This window comes from Berghia stephanieae, chromosome 15, assembly GCF_034508935.2.
Source record: "Berghia stephanieae isolate SIO BIC M18660-M18661 chromosome 15, UCSD_Bste_1.3, whole genome shotgun sequence".
Taxonomy (NCBI): domain Eukaryota; kingdom Metazoa; phylum Mollusca; class Gastropoda; order Nudibranchia; family Aeolidiidae; genus Berghia; species Berghia stephanieae.
Window position 1 is genome coordinate 16,064,690 of NC_088374.1, and position 19,799 is coordinate 16,084,488.

Sequence of the window (19,799 nt, forward strand, 5' to 3'; positions counted from 1 at the left end):
TTTTACACATGAGTGCGTTGAGAGAAAGTGAGTAACGTGCCTTTTCCGCTTAGAGCGGGACTCCGAGTATGGACCTCCCAGTCCAATGGCGAGACAACCACATCCGCACGTCTATCAACCCGGCAGCAGCAGCCTCTTATGAGTTTCACACTACTATGTTATGACGATCGACCCAATCAGCAAAGTCCGGTCCGCATTCGTGCACCGTCGCAAACCCGCCGGGTGGCATCGTCACAACACACCTTTCGACTAGATGCTCTGCCGTCTCAGGTTCATGCCCACAGCGGGTACATGGTTGGACAGGTAAAAAGACCCCACCGACGAAGCGCACTGGCCGTGAGGCAGCTCCTCGACTGAAGCCGATTCGCCGTCACCCAGTGTCTCTTCTTACTAGTATCAAAGCCTGGCAACTTCTCACCAAGCTTAGAGGAGGTTACGTCCCCACCATGCCACATCACCGTTTGCGGCAGTAACAGTCACAGACAACTCTTACACAATAGTTACTGCCTCTACCTTGGTACCTACTCATCTACACCTGCGTTTGGGGAGAGTAGAGGTGTAGGCATGAAATTGGGCTGGAATTTTTCTTGTATTTTTCTTTCTTGTGTTGTCTGGCACCTTTCATGCGGCTCTGTGGTCTTGTGGTATGACACTCGCTTTCGGATCGGAAGGTCCTGGGTTCGAGCCTCGCTCGGCGCGTAGTTGAGTCCTTGGAAAAAGGCTCTTTATTCACATTCTCTCACCGTACTCAGGTGTAAAATGAGTACCTGGCCGTTAACAGCTTTGTCTCTGTCCGAAAAAAAAATAATTTAGAATTGGAATATCGCCTAACAGACGTCATGTCCCGTCCTAAATGTTAAATGTTGCTGTTGGCCAGGGACCCCTTATAAAGCGCTTTGAGCACGTTTAGTGGATATTGCGCTATATAAAAGCTCAATTAAAAAGAAAAATTTAAAAGACGGAGCAGAGTTGAGTCACAGAGGGAGACTCTCTCTCTCTCTCTCTCTCTCTCTCTCTCTCTCTCTCTCTCTCTCTCTCTCTCTCTCTCTATCTCTATCTCTCTCTTTTTCGCCCTCTCTCTATCTCTCTATCTCTCTCTCTCCTTTCTCTCTCTCTCTCTCTCTCTCTCTCTCTCTCTCTCTCTCTCTCTCTCTCTCTCTCTAATCTTACACCGTACTCGGGTGTAAAATGAGTACCTAGTGACTATCGACATATTCTCAGTCGAAATAAAATTGTAATTGTATTAATGCCTAAAAGGCACAAGAACACACCGCTTGGTACCCCTTGTAAAGCGCTTTGAACATATTTTAAAACGTGTGGATATTGCGCCATAAAGCCTTGTTTTTCTAAAAAAAAATATTTTATTTTTAAGGGTTTTACGGCGCTTGCAACACATTGAGGTCATATCAGCGCCAGTAAAAAGGAAGAATATGAGATAGTAAAAAGTTGTAGAATTAGATACATATTAAGTAGTTACACCCAAGATAAGGGAAGACAAAGGGGAAAGCAAATTGGAAAACAGATACAGGGGGATAGAAGGCACAACAAGTACCTCCCTGCCCACTATGGGAGGTCAGGAACCCCATCCAGTGTTTTTTTGTTTGTTTGTTTGTTTTTGTTTTTTTTGTTTTGTTTTGTTTTTATTTTAATGTTTTTGTCTTTTGTTCTTGTTGTTTTTGTTTGTTTTGTTTTTTGTTTGTTTGTTGTTTTTTTTTGTGTGTGTATTTTTTGTTGTTGTTGTTTTGATTTTCTTTTGTTTTGTTTTTGTTTTTTGTTTTTATTTTTGGGTTAACCCTCTCCTTACCAGTTATTTTTAGAATTTCACTGAAAATTCACTCCCACCCAACACAAAAGTAGACTTTTCCTACTCAAACAAAAAAGTAACAAGTGAGCTCTACAACGCAGAGTTTACTATTTATATCTGTAATCAAAGCATTTCTTTACATGTTGTAGTGTACAAGAGAAATCAGAATGAGACAATTGTCGGTTGCATCGTAACGAATGTGACGATTTTCCTATGGTTGGTAAGGAGAGGGTTAAATCATTTCCAACAAATTATTTTTCTTTCATTCTGTCCACGCTCATCTAGTAATAATATCAGAGCAGATCCGGTCTCGATTAACTTAGAGAACATGCCGGATCTGGCTCACTGGGGCACAAGGGACGCAACAAGATAATTTGTATTCGCGTTTGGATTATCTTAAGTTATCTCCCTTGGGGTTTAAAATTCGTTCCAAAAAGTTCAAAATGTATTTCTAAGATAAAAAAAAAGTAATAATACTTTCATAATAAATTAAAAAAAAATAGTGAAAAATTAGTCGATATCACGCGGGGTACGTAATGAAGTTTCGGAGTACAAAGTTCACTTATTTATTTCTGTTCGCATGTGTAATACTAATCATAATAATGACGATGATGATGATGATGGTGATGATGATGATGATGATGATGATGATGATGATGATGATGATAATAATATATTGTTATTATTATTATCATCATCATCATCATCATCATCATCATCATCATCATATTCATCATCTTTATTATTATTATTATTATTATTATTATTATTATTATTATTATTATTATTATTATTATTATTATTATTATTATTATTATTATTATTATTATTTATTGTTATTATTAATATTATTATTATTATTATTATTATTATTATTATTATTATTATTATTATTATTATTATTATTATTATTATTATTATTATTATTATTATTATTATTATTATTATTATTATTATTATTATTATTATTATTATTATTATTATTATTATCATCATCACCATCATCATCATCATCATCATTATTATTATTTTATTATTATTATTATTATTATTATTATTATTATTATTATTATTATTAATTATTATTATTATTATTATTATTATTATTATTATTATTATTATTATTATTATTATTATTATTATCATCATCACCATCATCATCATCATCATCATTATTATTATTATTATTATTATTATTATTATTATTATTATTATTATCATTATCATTATCATCATCATCATCATCATCATCATCACTCGCAGGTATTTAATTACTTTATTCCTGTTCTACGAACGAAGACAGTGAGGGCTACGCTACCTGATGTGCGAAACATATAACACGCATTGACTATTAAAAAAAAAAAGTGAACTGAGACCAAAACGTTTTCACCGTATTATAGATCTATGAGTTTGGAATCTTAGTTTCTTAAAAATAATTTAAATCCACGTCGAAATGGGAGCGATCTATATTCATGTTTTCATCCAACCTAGTCGTCTATCACATGATTTGTTGCTGCCCAACGATTGGATATTTCTTCTCAAATGTAAGCACGCTGCTTTGTTTATGAAAGTTGTAAACATACCCATGTGTCAAGCTGAACAAAATGACCAATCGTAATGTTAGATATTTTAAAAACTGTGAACACTTTTCACTATGTGGGTACTTTGAGCACATATTCCAATGTGACCAATGACCTCGAGCACATGGAAAGGTAATATAGATCATGCCCATTAAAACTAAAAATTCTAGCATCTATCTGAATCGGCTACGTGCGGCTATGTGGCCATGTGGTATCTCACTGGGTTTCGTATCGGAAGGTCCTGGGTTCGAGCCTCGCTCGGCGCGTAGTTGAGTCCTTGCAAAAGACTCTTTGCTCACATTCTCTCGCCGTACTAACGTGTAAAATGAGTACCTGGCCGTCAACGGTGTTGTCTCTGTCGGAAAAAAAAATTGTAATATCGCCAAACAGCAGTCGTCATGTCTCGTTCTACATGTTACGTGTTGCTGTTGGTCAGGGACCCCTTGTAAAGTGGTTTGAGCACGTTTAGTGGATTTTGCGCTATATAAAAGCTCAAGGTTTAAAAAAGATAATCATTAGGTCATTCATACTCGGATCAATTCTTGATCTAGAGTAGTGACCTGGAACAAATGACACTGAAATCTAGACTTCGTAAAAATAATGACCTTGGCCTATTTCCCTTCATTTTTACGCTTCCTGATTTCTGAAGACTGCTACGCGTGTCATATACGGAGCATCGCACAAACAAAGACGTCCTGGAAGAAATAGAAGCTCGGGCAGGCCCACAAGAACCTCTTCTAGTGACTGTGAAGCGCAGAAAACTGTCTTGGTTTGGACACCATACTCGACACGATAGCCTGAGCAGGACAATCCTACAGGGCACAGTCGAAGGCCAGCGCAGAAGAGGGAGCCAAAGGAAGATGTAGCTGGACAATATAAAAGAATGGACAGAGATGTCGGTCCCGGAGCTGCTACATTGGGCTAGCAACAGACAGGCATCGAGGAAGACTGTAACTTCTGCTTCACGCAAGTCCCCCCGACGACAATCCGGTCATGGCATTGAGTGAGTGAGTGAGATTTCTTAAGTTATTTGTGCGCTCTATGGTTGCGTTGTTAAGATGAATAAACAAAAATATTGAATGTTTTTGTTTATTCATATTAACAACGCCACTACCACATTATCTCATTCGTCTGTATATGTAGTGTTTCATTCATCCTGTTTTGTTGATACAGGGGAAACCAGAAACGTCCATTGTATCTGTTTTCGTGTATTAAATTGAAGCTTACATTCAATTTTACATTGTTATTTATTGGCGGATTATATGGAAAACTGGGATACTAAGGTTGTGGGAAGTGGGAGCCAATAACTGCTACTTCTGTCAACACGTCACATGTAAAACGAGAAATGACGTATTTCAGGCGATATTACATTTTTTTTTCCCCGACAGAAACAACGTTGTTAAAGGCCAGGCACTCATTTTACACCTGAGTACAGTGAGAGAATGTGAGTCAAGAGCCTTTTCCAATGACTCAACTAAGCGAGCCCAGGACATTCCGATCCAAAAGTGAATGTCATACCACAAGACCACATAGCCGCACTATCATCATCATCATCATCATCATTATTATTATTATTATTATTATTATTATTATTATTATTATTATTATTATTATTATTATTATTATTATTATTATTATTATTATTATTATTATTATTATTATTATTATTATTATTATTATCATCGTCATCATCATCATCATCATCGTCATCATTATTATTATTATTATTATTATTATTATTATTATTATTATTATTATTATTATTGTTATCATCATCATTATCATCATCATCATCATCATCATCATCATCATCATCATCATCATCATCATCATCATCATCATCATCATCATCATCATTATTATTAATATCACACTGTGTTGAGACGGTGTGTCACATATATATGAAATGATTGTTTTTAGCGGCGTCTTTCAACTATCGAATGATTATAATTACACTCATTTTGGCAAAAACTCTCAAACCTGGGACTTCGCAATGTCTGTCCCCCTATATTATCTGTTTTCCAACTTGCTCTACGGTTTTCATCTTGGGGTGAGAATTCTTGATTTTGTCCTGGCCCTGACCGGAGCAAATGTGTAGATGGAATGAAGTTGACGTCACTTTGGTCTTTGTTATTGTTTTTTGCCATCCACTTTTATGAGTAATTCTCACTTAACTGTCTTATCTAGACAATAAAAGTTCATGGTTACACAGAGTTTTGTGTGTCGGTCCGTTATACTTCCGGATGGCAATGTTGTGAGCTTCTTAGCCAAGCGCATACTAGATATCTATAGTTATAGTTTTGGGAGATGATATTATTCTCCTTGAAATCATCTCTCTGTTCTGCACTGCATCACGATTATTTACATATTATATATGATTTGTAAACTTTGAGTGCATTCCTCTTTGTGGGGACCTGTGCGAGTCTATGGAAGAGACTTTTAGGTGATCTCAAACTAACTTCTTTGGTAGTCTGCTCTTGGAATCGCCATCTGTTCCCTATTTGAACCAATTCCCCAATGTCTTACCTTTCTTGGGTGCTTTAATTGTAATTCCGGAAATTTTTACTTTCCCATTTTCTTCCTTTTTACTGGCGCTGATATGACCTTACTGTGTTGTAAGCGCCGTAAAACCCTTAAAAACAAACAACAAATGCAAGTCACGATAATGGGAGCGATCTATATTCATGTTTTCGTCCAACCAAGTCATCAATCACATGATTTGTTGCTGTCTAACGCTTAGATATTTATTCAGAAATGTAAATACGCTGCTTTGTTTATGAATGTTGTAAACATACCCATGTTTCAAGTTGAACAAAATGACCAATTGTGATTTAAAAAAACTGAACACTTTTCACTATGTGGGTCACTTTGAGCACATATTCCAATGTGACCAATGACCTCGAGCACATGGAAATGTAATATAGATAGAATGCGCTTGGCCAAGGAGTTCACAACATTGCCATCCGGAAGTATAACGGACCAACACACAAACTCTGTGTAACCATGAACTTTTATAGTCTGGTTAATACAGTTTAGTGAGAACAACTCACAAACGCGGATGGCAAAAACAATAACAAAGGCCTGCGTGACGTCATCTGCATACTATCTATAGATGGGTGTATCACAATCCAATAAAATGTTTCTCCCTTTCTTATAAACATAGTAAACACCTTCTAGCGACTCTAATGTGTAGGAAGCTTTTTTTTTTTTTTCCAACTCGTTTTACTCCTGAGTTTAGTGAGAAATTGACAGTAAATATTCTCTTCCAAGATTCAACTTTGATAGGTTCAAATCGGGATTCAAACTTCGACCCATAGATAGTATGCACTTGGCTAAGAAGCTCATAACATTGCCATCCGGAAGTATAGATAGTATGCGCTTGGCTTAGAAGCTCAAAAATGGCAAAAAACAATAACAAAGACCTGGTGACGTCATCTTCGAACTATCTATAACGGACCAACACACAAAACTGTGTGTATCCATGAACGTTTATAGTCAGGTTAATACAGTTTAGTGAGCATTACTCATAAACGCGGATGGTAAAAAATAATAACAAAGACCTAAGTGACGTCATCTGCGAACTATCTGTAGGTCGCAAACCGTGTATCATATTATTTACTAGAACACAAACCATCATATCAACGACGACAAAAACCACAACAGGTCAGTAGCCTACAAACAACAAAACAACGATAACTACTACAACAGCAGTACCACTGCACTACCACCACCACCAACAACAACAACAGAAACAGCAACACACATCAAGAAAACAAAGCAACACACAGACGCAACACGACAATAACAACAACAACAATATCAATATGTATAACATTATTATCGTGTTGTTCACACAGCATCCAACTGTCACGTTCAATAGTAAGGACATAGACTTATATTATTGGAAAAATTCAAATGAATCCAAACTTCAACAAGCTGTTACCTCTCTCGATGTTATCCTCTCTCTCACACAAACACACACACACACACACACACACACACACGAGAGAGAGAGAGAGAGAGAGAGAGAGAGAGAGAGAGAGAGAGAGAGAGAGAGAGAGAGAGAGAGAGAGAGAGAGAGAGAGAGAGAGAGAGTCACTCCGCCCCTCTACGAAACCAGCCATATCGGTATACGAACGCTCGCACTTAAAAACAACACACTTGATCTAAGCGGATCCGAATGTAAACACAACTCAAAAGAACACACGTCTACAATAAGTCGCCTCACCGCACACATTTAATTTCGACTCGTCCAACCATTTATTCATTCGTTCATTCATTTGACGACCAGTCAACTTGACAACGTCGGAACAGTCTTTTGAGTAATGTTTCTAAACTCACAAAACTTTAATTAATTAATAATTTAATAAGTCCAACCGTTTGGATTCCACACCTTTAGAGTGGATTTACACATCTTGTTATTAAGAGTGGATTTACACACTGGCAAACTTTGGTAAGTAAATCCTATCATTTAAAAAAGGCAAGTTTGTTTGTTTTTGGGAGGCCTTCCGATAGCTCCTACATCCCCAGTATTCTTGTTCTAGTAGGGGTTTGGGAGGGGGGAAACTTTTTTATAATGGTCTAGTAGGGGTTTGGAGGGGGAAACTTTTTTATAATGGTCTAGTAGGGGGTTTGGGAAGGGGGGGGGGGGGTTGGGGGGGGAGAGGAGACCCTCTACTAGAACATTATAAAAAAACCCAAGGATACTGGGGATGTAGGAGCTTTCGGAAGGTCCCCTTTATTTTACTAATTTACTACGTGTCACCTTTGTCGTACTCTCACATTCCTTTCAGCACTTCGTTCTTTTAATGGCAAGAAGCACGACACATGGGTAACATTTTCCAAAGATTCTAAACCGTAGCCTTCGTAAACTCATAGCCTGACACTGACCGTAGCCTTGGTAAACTCATAGCCTGATACTGATAGTAGCCTTCGTAAACTCATAGCCTGACACTGACCGTAGCCTTGGTAAACTCATAGCCTGATACTGATAGTAGCCTTCGTAACCTCATTACTTGACAGTGACAAAAAATGACGTCAAAATACAAGGCCACGATCTTTGACTTTGAAATAAAACCTACCGATAGTCAGATTCAATAGTTTAACCAATGGGATCATTTATTTCATTGAGAACTAATAACGACAGCTCACTAGACGGTGCAATTACCTATACATGACGTAATAACACAGGTTCTAGTATCAGGCTATCAGTTTTAACGAAGGCTTCGATAAATCCAGGGTTCATTCGATGTTTAAAAAAAAAATAAAGAAGAAAACTATCAGACCAATATGTCTACCTATCATTGGTTGGGTAGCTGGGTTTGATATAAATAAAATAAAATAAAATTCCTTTTATTCCTCCCCGAGGGGAAATTTGTCTTTAGGGTCTGTTCCAGGGGAAGACTGGAATGACCCAGGCGTCAGCCGCAGTGCGCGCCGCAAAATGAGCTAGGGCGAGGTGACTTGCTCAAGGCCACGAAACGAAGCATGTAGTCCGAAGCAAAGACTATACCTCTGAGCCACGCTGTCCCCTATTGATAGATCGAAGTTGACGTCACTCGGGTCATTGTTATTGTTTTTTTGCCATCCGCGTGTATGAGTAATACTCACTAAACTGTATTAACCAGATCAGATGACTAGGAAGCGAAAGGCCTGAAGTCAGTCAGTCAGTCATAAACGTTTAAGATTACACATCGTTTTGTGTGTTGGTCCGTGATACTTCCGGATGGCAATGTTATGAGCCTCTTCGCAAAGCGCATACTAATAGTCTTGGTAGAATGTACTTTCCAATAGATTATAATCCTATCCAAAGAGTAGCAAGCAATTTATAAGTCATACTGCCAGATCAAAGTTATGTACAGTAGCCGATATCATGGTTATTTAAAAGAATCTCGTTCTCTCCATCCACCCCACATCCCCCACACCCCACACTCCCCACATCCCCCCCACCACCCCCCCCCCCACCCCCACCCCCACTCTCATACCTACCCATCCCGCCATTTTGGTCCAATAATAATAATAGCAACCACAAGTGTGCCTGTCTGTCTTCATATTATGTGTTGATAAAAAAGTAATAAATAATTAATTACACATCAGAGTTAATATATTATCGTGTTGTTGTGTAATTTTGCCGGCTGGATCGCGTGCTGTGGATGCATGTTAATATGTGACCCTCCGTCTCAAAACGGTATTATGTCGGGATGATTCAGACCTCAAAAAGTGAATTTAGAGATAAAATGATGAGAAATTTGACCTTAGAAGTTTTTACAAAGCAAGAAATAGTCTTTAAACTCCACCAGAACGTACATAAATTAAACCCAAGTTTGATATTTGTGGCTATGAATTCAATTTCCCTTACCAAGTGGATCCCGACATAATACCGATTCGATACGGTGGGTCACATATACTAATTATTACAACAAAGCGCTTGTGAAGTGGGAATTAACATAAAACCACATTGAGTACACGGCTACTGCTACCCAATACAATCAGCCCTACAGACTCTTGAGGGGGGTCCCGATAGCTAGTTAGTTTGTAGAGCACTCGCTTCACACGCAAAGGGACCAAGATCGATGCCGGGCGCAGTCTTGCAGTATGACACTCGCTTTCGGATCGGAAGGTACTGGGTTCGAGCCTCGCTCGGCTCATAGTTTGAGTCTTGGAAAAAGGCTTTTTACTCACATTCTCTCACCGTACTCAGGTGTAAAATGAGTACCTGGTCGTTAGCAGCGTTGTCTCTGTCCGAAAAAAAATATTATAATATTATTATCGTCATGTCTTATTCTACATGTTAAATGTTGCTGTTGGACAGGGACCCCTTGTAAAGCGCTTTGAGAACGTTTAGTGGATATTGCGCTATCTAGTATATAAAAGCTCAATTTTTTTTTTTCTTTTTAAGAATGAAAATTTGAAGCATCGAGTTATCCCGACCCAATACTGTTTGGAATCGATTTGTCACCGCTGTTTGCTGTTACGAACAACTCGTACAATTGGATTCAATAGTCTGATGTCACGCCGCCCAGCAACGGCGGCCATCGTGGTTCTAAACAAAGAAAATCGGTACTTTTTTTAATTCTTCATGCTGGCTAGAACTTTTTTTCATATGTCTTGTGATCAGAATGTGTAAAAGTCAAAGCATGATCAGATTTATAATGTGGTTTATTTTTTTTTCTCCTCTGGATACGCTTTTATGCTCGTCGGAGACATATTTCATAAGGGCGTCCGCCATTGTTCCGATAGTTTAGAATCAGTTACTAAGTTACCATGCGTCATAACGAGGGAAGTGACGTTATGACTGTTGAAGCGTATTACGAAATGTTGTCTCCACCTTCAGAACTTCATGGGCCTCTCTTAATCGTTAAAACAGACGTGCACTTATTTGCAGGTCTGATAACCCAATTCATTATGATGAGCTCATTGTTATAATGGGAATCTAAAAAAAAAAAAAAAAACAAACAAAAAAAAAAAAAAAAAAAAAAACAAAAAAAAAACAAACAACAAAAAAAAAAAAAACAAAAACAAAAAAACAAAAACAAAACAAAAATGACGCAAAATATTGTCCATTACATTTATATGAAACTAGGCCCATAATTGCGTTCGGATGTCAGGCCTGCTTATAGGGAATGAGATTAGCGGAAGAGTAGCGTCCCTTGATTAGACATAACCTTACATAGAGAACGTCAACATGGTTTTGCGCATGCGTCTCGCTCGTCCTCGCTTTCGGTGGAGTGTCTCCGGAAGCGAGGACTAGAGACGCATGCGCACAACCAACATGACGTTCTCTCTCTAATAACTTTTCCTCCGGTGACGTCCAATCAAGGGACGCTATCTTCCGCTAATCTCATTCCCTATAAGTATACGTCGATTAAAGTCTTAAGAAAATGAATTTTGGTGCCTGATACGTATTATAATAAAACTTTGAAGTTTTATTTCATCCTTGTGAGGGTATATTAATTATTGTTAAACTTAACTAAAGTGACTACCACTTTTAGATCCTAAGATTGACTTATGTCTGTTTGCTCCTGGCGGAGCACAGGGCCTCAAACAGCACTTTTCCATCTTCTTCTGTCCTTGGCACAGACCGTTGCCTCACTCCAGGTAAGATTGGAGACGCACAAATTTAAATCTTGGTGAAGGCTTCTCCTCCAAGTCTGTTTTGGACGACCCCGCTTCCTCTTGCCCTGTGGGTTTCATTCGAGAGCCTGCTTGGTTATGTTATGGAAAATGAGGAGTTACCCTCACAGAGCCTCAGTCACATTGTGTTGATGTAGGTAGCGGAAGTAGGTAGAGAGAGAGAGAGAGAGAGAGAGAGAGAGAGAGAGAGAGAGAGAGAGAGAGAGAGAGAGAGAGACTGTGCAGTCTAATTTAGTGTTGTGAAACAAATATTATTAATAAAGCTTATATAATCATCAATAGACTTTATGTTATATTATGTGTACCTAGTCATATTCTTGTACACGAACTAAAGTTAATTCTCTCCCATAGTGGGCAGGGAAGTACATGCCCGTTTTCCAATTGTTTCCTGTCATTGTCTTGGAATGAGATTACTTAGTTTTGTCCTGATCCTTGCCTGAGTTCCTTGGCTGGGGGGGAAACAGTCGAATGTATAGTTATAGTTTTGGGAGATGATATTTTTTTCCTTGTAAATCATCTCTCTGTTATGCATTGTATTATGTTTAGTTTACATATTATATTATATGATTGGTAAACATTTGAGTGTATTCCTCTTAGTTGGGACCTGTGCTTGTGTCTGGATGAGACTTTTAGGTGATCTCAAACTAAGTACTTTGACGGTGTGCTCTTGGAATCTACATCTGTTCCCTATTTGAACCAATTCCCCTTTGTCTTACCTTTTCTTTTGTGCTTTAATTGTAATTCTAGAACTTTTTACTATCCTATTTTCTTCCTTTTTACTTGCGCTAATATGACCTTGATGTGTTGCAAGCGCCGTAAAACCCTTAAAAACAAAGTTAATTCTCTTCAGTTATATTACAAGGCTCTTTCCCCAGGGCATGGTGGCGAACCCATCGCCACTTTCTGCGTCCTAAGATTACGCATTTTTAAATTTTGAAGGCAGGGTCTTGTGATATCTACACAAACAACCCTATGACTGTGATAAGATAGGAATGGAAGGATAATCTCTTCTATCAAATGGGTTTACGACGTGCTTATGTCACTATTAAGGGTTCCGAAACATGGAAGTATAGAAGATAATTGCCTTGTGTTTGTGTAAACATCTACACACACACACACATACACACACACATACACATATACACACATATTATATACACACCCACCTAACCATCCACAGGCATACACATAAATACATAATACATACAAACACACACACACACACACATAGAGAGAGAGAGAGAGAGAGAGAGAGAAGAGAGAGAGAGAGAGAGAGAGAGAGAAAGAAAGAAAGAAAGAGAGAGAGAGAGAGAGAGAGAGAGAGAGAGAGAGAGAGAGAGAGAGAGAGAGAGAGAGAGAGAGAGAGAGAGAGAGAGAGAGAGAAAGAAAAGAAAAAAAAAAAAAAAAAAGAGAGAGAGAGAGAGAGAGAGAGAGAGAGAGAGAGAGAGAGAGAGAGAGGTTTCCTCTCTCTGTCACAATCTGTCTGTCTGTCTGTCAGTCCGTCTTTCCGTCTCTCTATCTACCTGCCTGTCCGTGTGTCTGTCTGTTTGTCTGTCAGTCCGTCCATTCGTCCGTCTTTCCGTCTGTCTATCTGCCTGTCTGTCCGTCTGTTTATCTGTTTGTCTGACTGTCGTCTGTCTGTCTGTCTTTTTGCCTGTCTGTCTGGCTCACTATCTATCTATCCGTCCGTCCGTTGTCTGTCTGTCTGTCTGCGTATGTGGCTGTCTGTCTGTCTGTCTGTCTGTCTGTCTGTCTGTCTGCCTTCCTCTTCCTCATTCTCCCTCTCCCCCCCCTACCCCTCCCCCTCTCTCTCTCTTTCTTTCTATCCCTCTCTCTCTCTCTCTCTCTCTCTCTCCCCTCCTCTCTCTCTCTTCATCACCTGTACTGCAATATTTTATAGGAATTAAGCCCATGATGCCATGGTTTGTCCCGGTTTCTGTAGCCTTAAACACTAACGATTGCTTGTTACTCTTTGAATAGGACGCTGAGTTGCTTCAAACTAACCTATACGTACGAGATCGCATACCAAATCCAATAAATCGTTTGCGATGCGGTTTGGTGCAAAGGGTTAATGCTCAAACTTGCAAAGATCATAAGGTGCAAAAAGACATTGAATCCATTCTCTTCAATCTTAGGGGAAAGACAATTCCACGTTGCCCTGAGAGACACCACGAGCAAAGTCAGGAAACTGCGGAATGGGGTCCCTCAGGGATCTGTTCAGGCACCAATGTTGTATAATGTATACATTAGCGACATGCCGAACATTTCCTCCCTGAGGCTGGGATACGCGGACGACAGGGTTCGTAAAGTGTGGACCCGTCTCGTGAGGACGTTACCAGACTCAAATCCTACTTTGATAAGTGGTGGTACCTGAAGATGAACACTTCAAAAACCGTGGCCACCGTAAATTGAACGTCCTCGCCGGGGACCAGCTTCTCCCATATGAGCCTTACCTATAGGGTGCATCTCGAAGGAGCTGCCCGGAAGATAGAGAAACGCTACAGCCTTCTGAAGAAACTGGCGGGAACAACTTGGGGTGCTAAACAAGCGCTTCTGATGACTCCGCTCTGGTACTATTCTATTCCAGCGCAGAGTATTGCGCTCCAGTGTGGGGTAGAACACGAATGTTGAGAAGGTAGATGTAAAACTTTGCAAGTCCATGCATAATATAGTGTCAGGAACCCTGGCAACTAACAACACCTAGAGAACGGGGCCCCATAATGGAAGCAATCCAGCCCCTCAATGCCCGACGGGAGACGATTGCAAACAAGCGGCTTAACAAGATCAAAAGCAAAGGGAATGGGGATACCCCTTTCAATCGCATAATGGGTGGGGCCCCTGTTTCGAGTCGAAATAAGTCTGGGTAACCCTTGTATACGTAGCTTCCCCGACTTCGGACAGAGCTGCATATATGTGACCCACCGTATCGAAGCGGTATTATGTCGGGATCCACTCGGTAAGGGAAATTGAATTCATAGCCACAAATTCCAACTTGGGTTTAATTTCTGTACGTTCTGGTGGAGTATAAAGACTATTTCTAGCATTGCAAAAACTTCTAAGCTCCAATTTCTCATCATTTTATCTCTAAATTCATTTTTTGGGGTCTGATACATCCCGACATAAATACCGTTTTAAGACCGGAGGGTCGCATATACGAGATGGGAGTCGGTTGGGACGAATTCGGTCCCTCGAGGGGGCGGGCCAATTGGCTTCGGTCAAGAACCTGGCTCACGGCACGCTCACTTCATCAGAGGGGACTTGCCACCTGTCCAACAGGTGGTCCCTTGTGGTCCAGAGCCCGAAACCACAGGGCATCTGGTTGACCGGTGCGTTGTGACGAAGCTTCTGGGCGGGTTGGTGACCGTACACGATTGCGGCGCTGAGTTTGCGTCTTGGATAGGTCATCATAACAGAGTAGTTTGAGAACCATTTGAAGCTGCTTCCATCAGCAAGGACAATTAATGTACGCCTTAACTCCATTTTCCCCCTCAGAGGCTGGAACTGACGCCGTAGAAGCTGCTTCTAGTGGCCTCAAGGACGACCACACCAACCCACAACACTATAGGGAATGAGGTTAGCGGAAGAGTAGCGTCCCTTGATTGGACGTCACCGGCGGAAAAGTTGTTAGAGAGAGAACGTCATGTAGGTTGTGCGCATGCGCACGAGAGAGACGCATGCGCAAAACCATTTGGACGTTCTCTCTGTTAGGTGACGTCCAATCAAGGGATGCTACTCTTCCGCTAATCTCATTCCCTATAATATTATGTAATAACCTTTAACAAATTTGTTTCGTTAAATTAAATCCCACCAAAAACCAGACGCCATCATTTTTCGCATTTGGGTTGAATGTCAACCTTCCGGCTAGCGAGTATGACAATGAGGTGGGAGTACTTGCATTGAATCGCTACCAGTTAGTGGTTCCTCTCATTATTTTGAATACAATCAGTTTCTTAAGATTTATGCGAAACATTTTAAATGCAGAATATATCTCTCCGACCCAAATTAAAAGCCCCGTTGACTTCTCTTACAAAGTTGAACATTTTTTTTCGTCGATAAAGAGAATATAAATTGATTAAAAATTTTATTCAACACTTAAGTCATAAATTTTGAGTTGATCGACTTATCGTCACGTGCATTGAACGGACGGTTGCGCTTATATATATATATATATATATATATATATATATATATATATATATATATATATATATATATATATATATATATATGAGTGTTGGTGGGTAATTCTAAATACTGAGTGCTCGATAATATTAATTAGAGCATGTAGAATTTTATATTATATATGATGATAATAATAATAATAATAATAATAATAATAATAATAATAATAATGATAATGATAATGATAATGATAATGATAATAATAATAATAATAATAATAATAATAATAATAATAATGATAATAATAATAATAATAATAATAATAATAATAATAATGATAATAATATAGTCTGTGACGTCACCGGCGGAAAAATTATTAGAGAGAGAACGTCATGTTGGTTGTGCGCATGCGTCTCTCGTCCTCATGCTATTCCATAACTGATAGGGTCGCAGAGAGATTTACTGTTAAATTTGTTTGAATATTTTCTTACGCTAAGCAATAAAGAGTCAGCAGATCTCAAAGCTCGCACTGGTTTAAAGGGAGAAGTTAGGTCTTGGATGTAAGGAATGGGAAATTCCGTACTTGGATTTATATATGCATAACAAAGACTCTTAAAATCAATTCGAAACTTCACTGACAGCCAGTGGAAGGATTTTAGAATTGGCGTTCTGTGTTGTGTTATTCTATAAGTGTGTGTGTGTGTATTTGGAAACTGTTGTATAAATACAATGCTGTGTTTTGACCGTCACACTCCACTGAATGTCAACGTCCTTGTAAGATTTTATCCAGTGGTTTTCAGCGGTACGATCTTTTCTTCGTACCCGAAAAGTACCGAGTTCGATCACCCGCCCGCCGCTGCGCTGTGTGGCCTTGAGCATCAGTAACACACTTTAGTCACCTGGAACAACTACAAAAGATGTCTAACTTCTACGTCATGGCACAAGACCGAAGGGCTAGAGCTCAGGTGGTCGCTGGTTCGGATAAGTAAGTAAGTAAGTGGCCTTGAGCAAGTCACTTCACCCAAACTCAATTTGCGGCGCTGCACTGCGGCTGACGTCTGGGTTATATCAAGTCTTCCCTTGGAATAGACCCTAGAGGCAAATTTCCCCTATGGGATGAATAAAGGGAATTTTATTCATTTATTTTTTATTTATCATGGAATCGTCCAGTGGAAATCAGAGTGAAATTCTTGCCTATGACCTTTTTGCCCTTTCCTTTTGAATGAATGAAGATGACGTCACTTGGATCATTAAAAAAAAAAATATTTTAGAGCGCTTCTTGGGTGATTAGTCCTCCCACTTATTTCTCTCATACGTATTGTGTTAAAGGTTATACATAGATATAACGTGTTGATATTTGTTGATCTGGCAGACACATGACTATTTTTACTTAAACACATATCATTAATTGACGCCTCTGGAAAATGGTCACGTGACTCCTGTTGCTATGCTTGTCAATCTGTTGGCATGGATGCCTTTAAAAGAAAAAACCCAGAGAAAAGCAAAACATTTTCCTATCGTATGATTCTTGGTTATTCAATACAGAGTATAGGCCTACACTTTTGAAAATTACGTCAATTTTCGTATATGTGACCCGCCGTCTCAAAACGGTATAATGTCGGAACGAACCAGATGCTTAAAATCTGAATTAAATGTTAAACTGGTCAAGCATGTACATTGTTGGCATTAGCACCCTAAAATATGGTATCCATTCTCCTCAATAAAACATACAAACTCAACACAAGTCTGATATTTCTGGCTATAAATTCAATTTTCAACATCTTAACCATCCCGACTTAATACCGTTTTGGGGCGAAGGGTCACATATTTTATTTAAACCAGTCGAATAACCATCTCAGGGGTTCTGTATTTGACTTAAAAATATTTTAAAAAGTATTTTTGCTTCTGTTTTAGACCGATAATCATGAACTGTCGGCCCAAGCCACCTTAAGTATTTGCTGATCACTCAGAGCGTAGCCATCGTTAACTTATCTTATAGCCTGGCACTGACCAAAAAATGACGTCAAAAAACAAGTCTGTGGTCACAGAAGAAAACAAATATTGCGTTTTATTCAATAGTTGAACCAATGACATAACTTGTTTGCTTGAGCTAAACTAACGACAACTTACCAGACGCAACACAAACCTAAAAAAATGACATCAAATTATAAATCTTTGAGGGTTCTAGTGTCAGGGTGAATTTTTAATTCAGAAAAGTGAGTGGAGCAGGCACTTATGTTGGTAACAACAAGATATGAAGTGAGTAGAAAAGTGCCAGAAGACAATAAATAGAGAATAACAATTATTTTTTTTTGAAAAAAAAAAATAAATAAAATAAAATTTATTCTCTATTGTCTTCTGGCACTTTTCTACTCACTTCATATCTTGTTAGTGTCAGGCTATAAGTTAACGATGGCTTTGCTCAGACCAAACCTACATATGCAATTTGAACCCATGAAAGACGCAATGGCATCGATCATACACATTCTATTCATTTCGGCATTTTGAAAATCTGTTTAAACCGTTATTTCTTTTATGTAGGTAGAACACTGAATGAGAATTGAAGAATGTGTGTAAGACCTTTTTCGTTGGCAGGAAATAAACAGTCGCGGAACGAGGTAAATGGCAGGGACTATTCTGATTGGTTAATGCTTAACAACGCTTAAACCATCAATGGGAGTGATCTATAAATGTTGATTATAAACGTGGATGGCAAAAAACAATAACGAAGACCTGAGTGACGTATCTTCATTCTATCTATAAATGTTTAAGATTAACGTGGATGGCAAAAAACAATAACGAAGACCTGAGTGACGTATCTTCATTCTATCTATAAATGTTTATTATAAACGTGGATGGCAAAAAACAATAACGAAGACCTGAGTGACGTATCTTCATTCTATCTATAAATGTTTAAGATAAACGTGGATGGCAAAAAACAATAACGAAGACCTGAGTGACGTATCTTCATTCTATCTATAAATGTTGATTATAAACGTGGGTGGCAAAAAACAATAACGAAGACCTGAGTGACGTATCTTCATTCGATCTATAAATGTTGATTATAAACGTGGATGGCAAAAAACAATAACGAAGACCTGAGTGACGTATCTTCATTCTATCTATAAATGTTTAAGATTAACACTTAGGTTGGTTTGTTGGTACCTTACATCCGGCTGGCGATGTGATGAGTTATTTAACTCAACGCATAGCATCAATACGGTAGATATCTGTTGTTTTTTTTCTGATTTCCCCTCCTTGTCCACCCAGAAGTGGTTGGGTAGCATGGTCTGTCTAGCCTTGTAGAAAATACTTTGCGATAGACCACCGTCCTAGCCAAACGGTAATGAGCAATTCCCGTACGTTGTCCGTTTAACTTTGCAGAAACCGTGTTAAATTCCGACTCCAGGGCTGCATGACTGTAAATTATTTGTAATCTCCATAATATTTTATAGTTTTATTCGTCAGTCGCATTCCTTCTACTACAGGATAACGAACCAATCATTGTATCCATTGTCTCGTACTTCCTGATTACATGCCCAGCTGCTGCTGTGCGTGTATCGATATATCGATTACTTATAGATTCTCCCGTATGGTTTGTATTCGTCACGGTCTCTCGATTATCACTCTCTTTTAAATGGCGTATCGATTACTGGATTGTCAAAAGGGATCAAGGGCGAGCCACGATTATTGTCTCAGCTGTGACATCTGTATCAATAAAATGGATGAAGATGACGTCACTCGGCTATTTATTTGTTGCTGTTGTTTTTTAGACCGCCCGTTAACAGTTAATTCTAATAGATTATTACCGCCAAAGGCTGGTGTCGTATTACGATGAATTGTTTTGGGCAATGTCGAGTTATGCGTTCAAAAGTTGCCTTCGTTGACTTAAAGAGGAAGCGAAGTTGACTGCGGTGAATAGCTTCTTCTTCTTCTTCTTCTTCTTCTTCTTCTTCTTCTTCTTCTTCTTCTTCTTCTTCTTCTTCTTCTTCTTCTTCTTCTTCTTCTTCTTCTTCTTCTTCTTCTTCTTCTTCTTCTTCTTCTTCTTCTTCTTCTTCTTCTTCTTCTTCTTCTTCTTCTTCTTCTTCTTCTTCTTCTTCTTCTTCTTCTTCTTCTTCTTCTTCTTCTTCTTCTTCTTCTTCTTCTTCTTCTCTTCTTCT

The 19,799-nt window shown here is 38.8% G+C and overlaps 1 protein-coding gene across 1 annotated transcript in view; it reads left to right on the forward strand.

Annotated features, from left to right (window-relative positions):
- Positions 1-7,550: 7,550 nt before the first annotated feature.
- LOC144960783 (ras-related protein Rab-27A-like) overlaps positions 7,551-19,799 on the forward strand; it is a 28,175-nt gene continuing 15,926 nt past the window's right edge. Inside the window, exon 1 of the mRNA XM_078894126.1 lies at positions 7,551-7,837. The gene's annotated coding sequence lies outside the window, so the exon portion shown is untranslated. The remainder of the gene's footprint in view (positions 7,838-19,799) is intronic.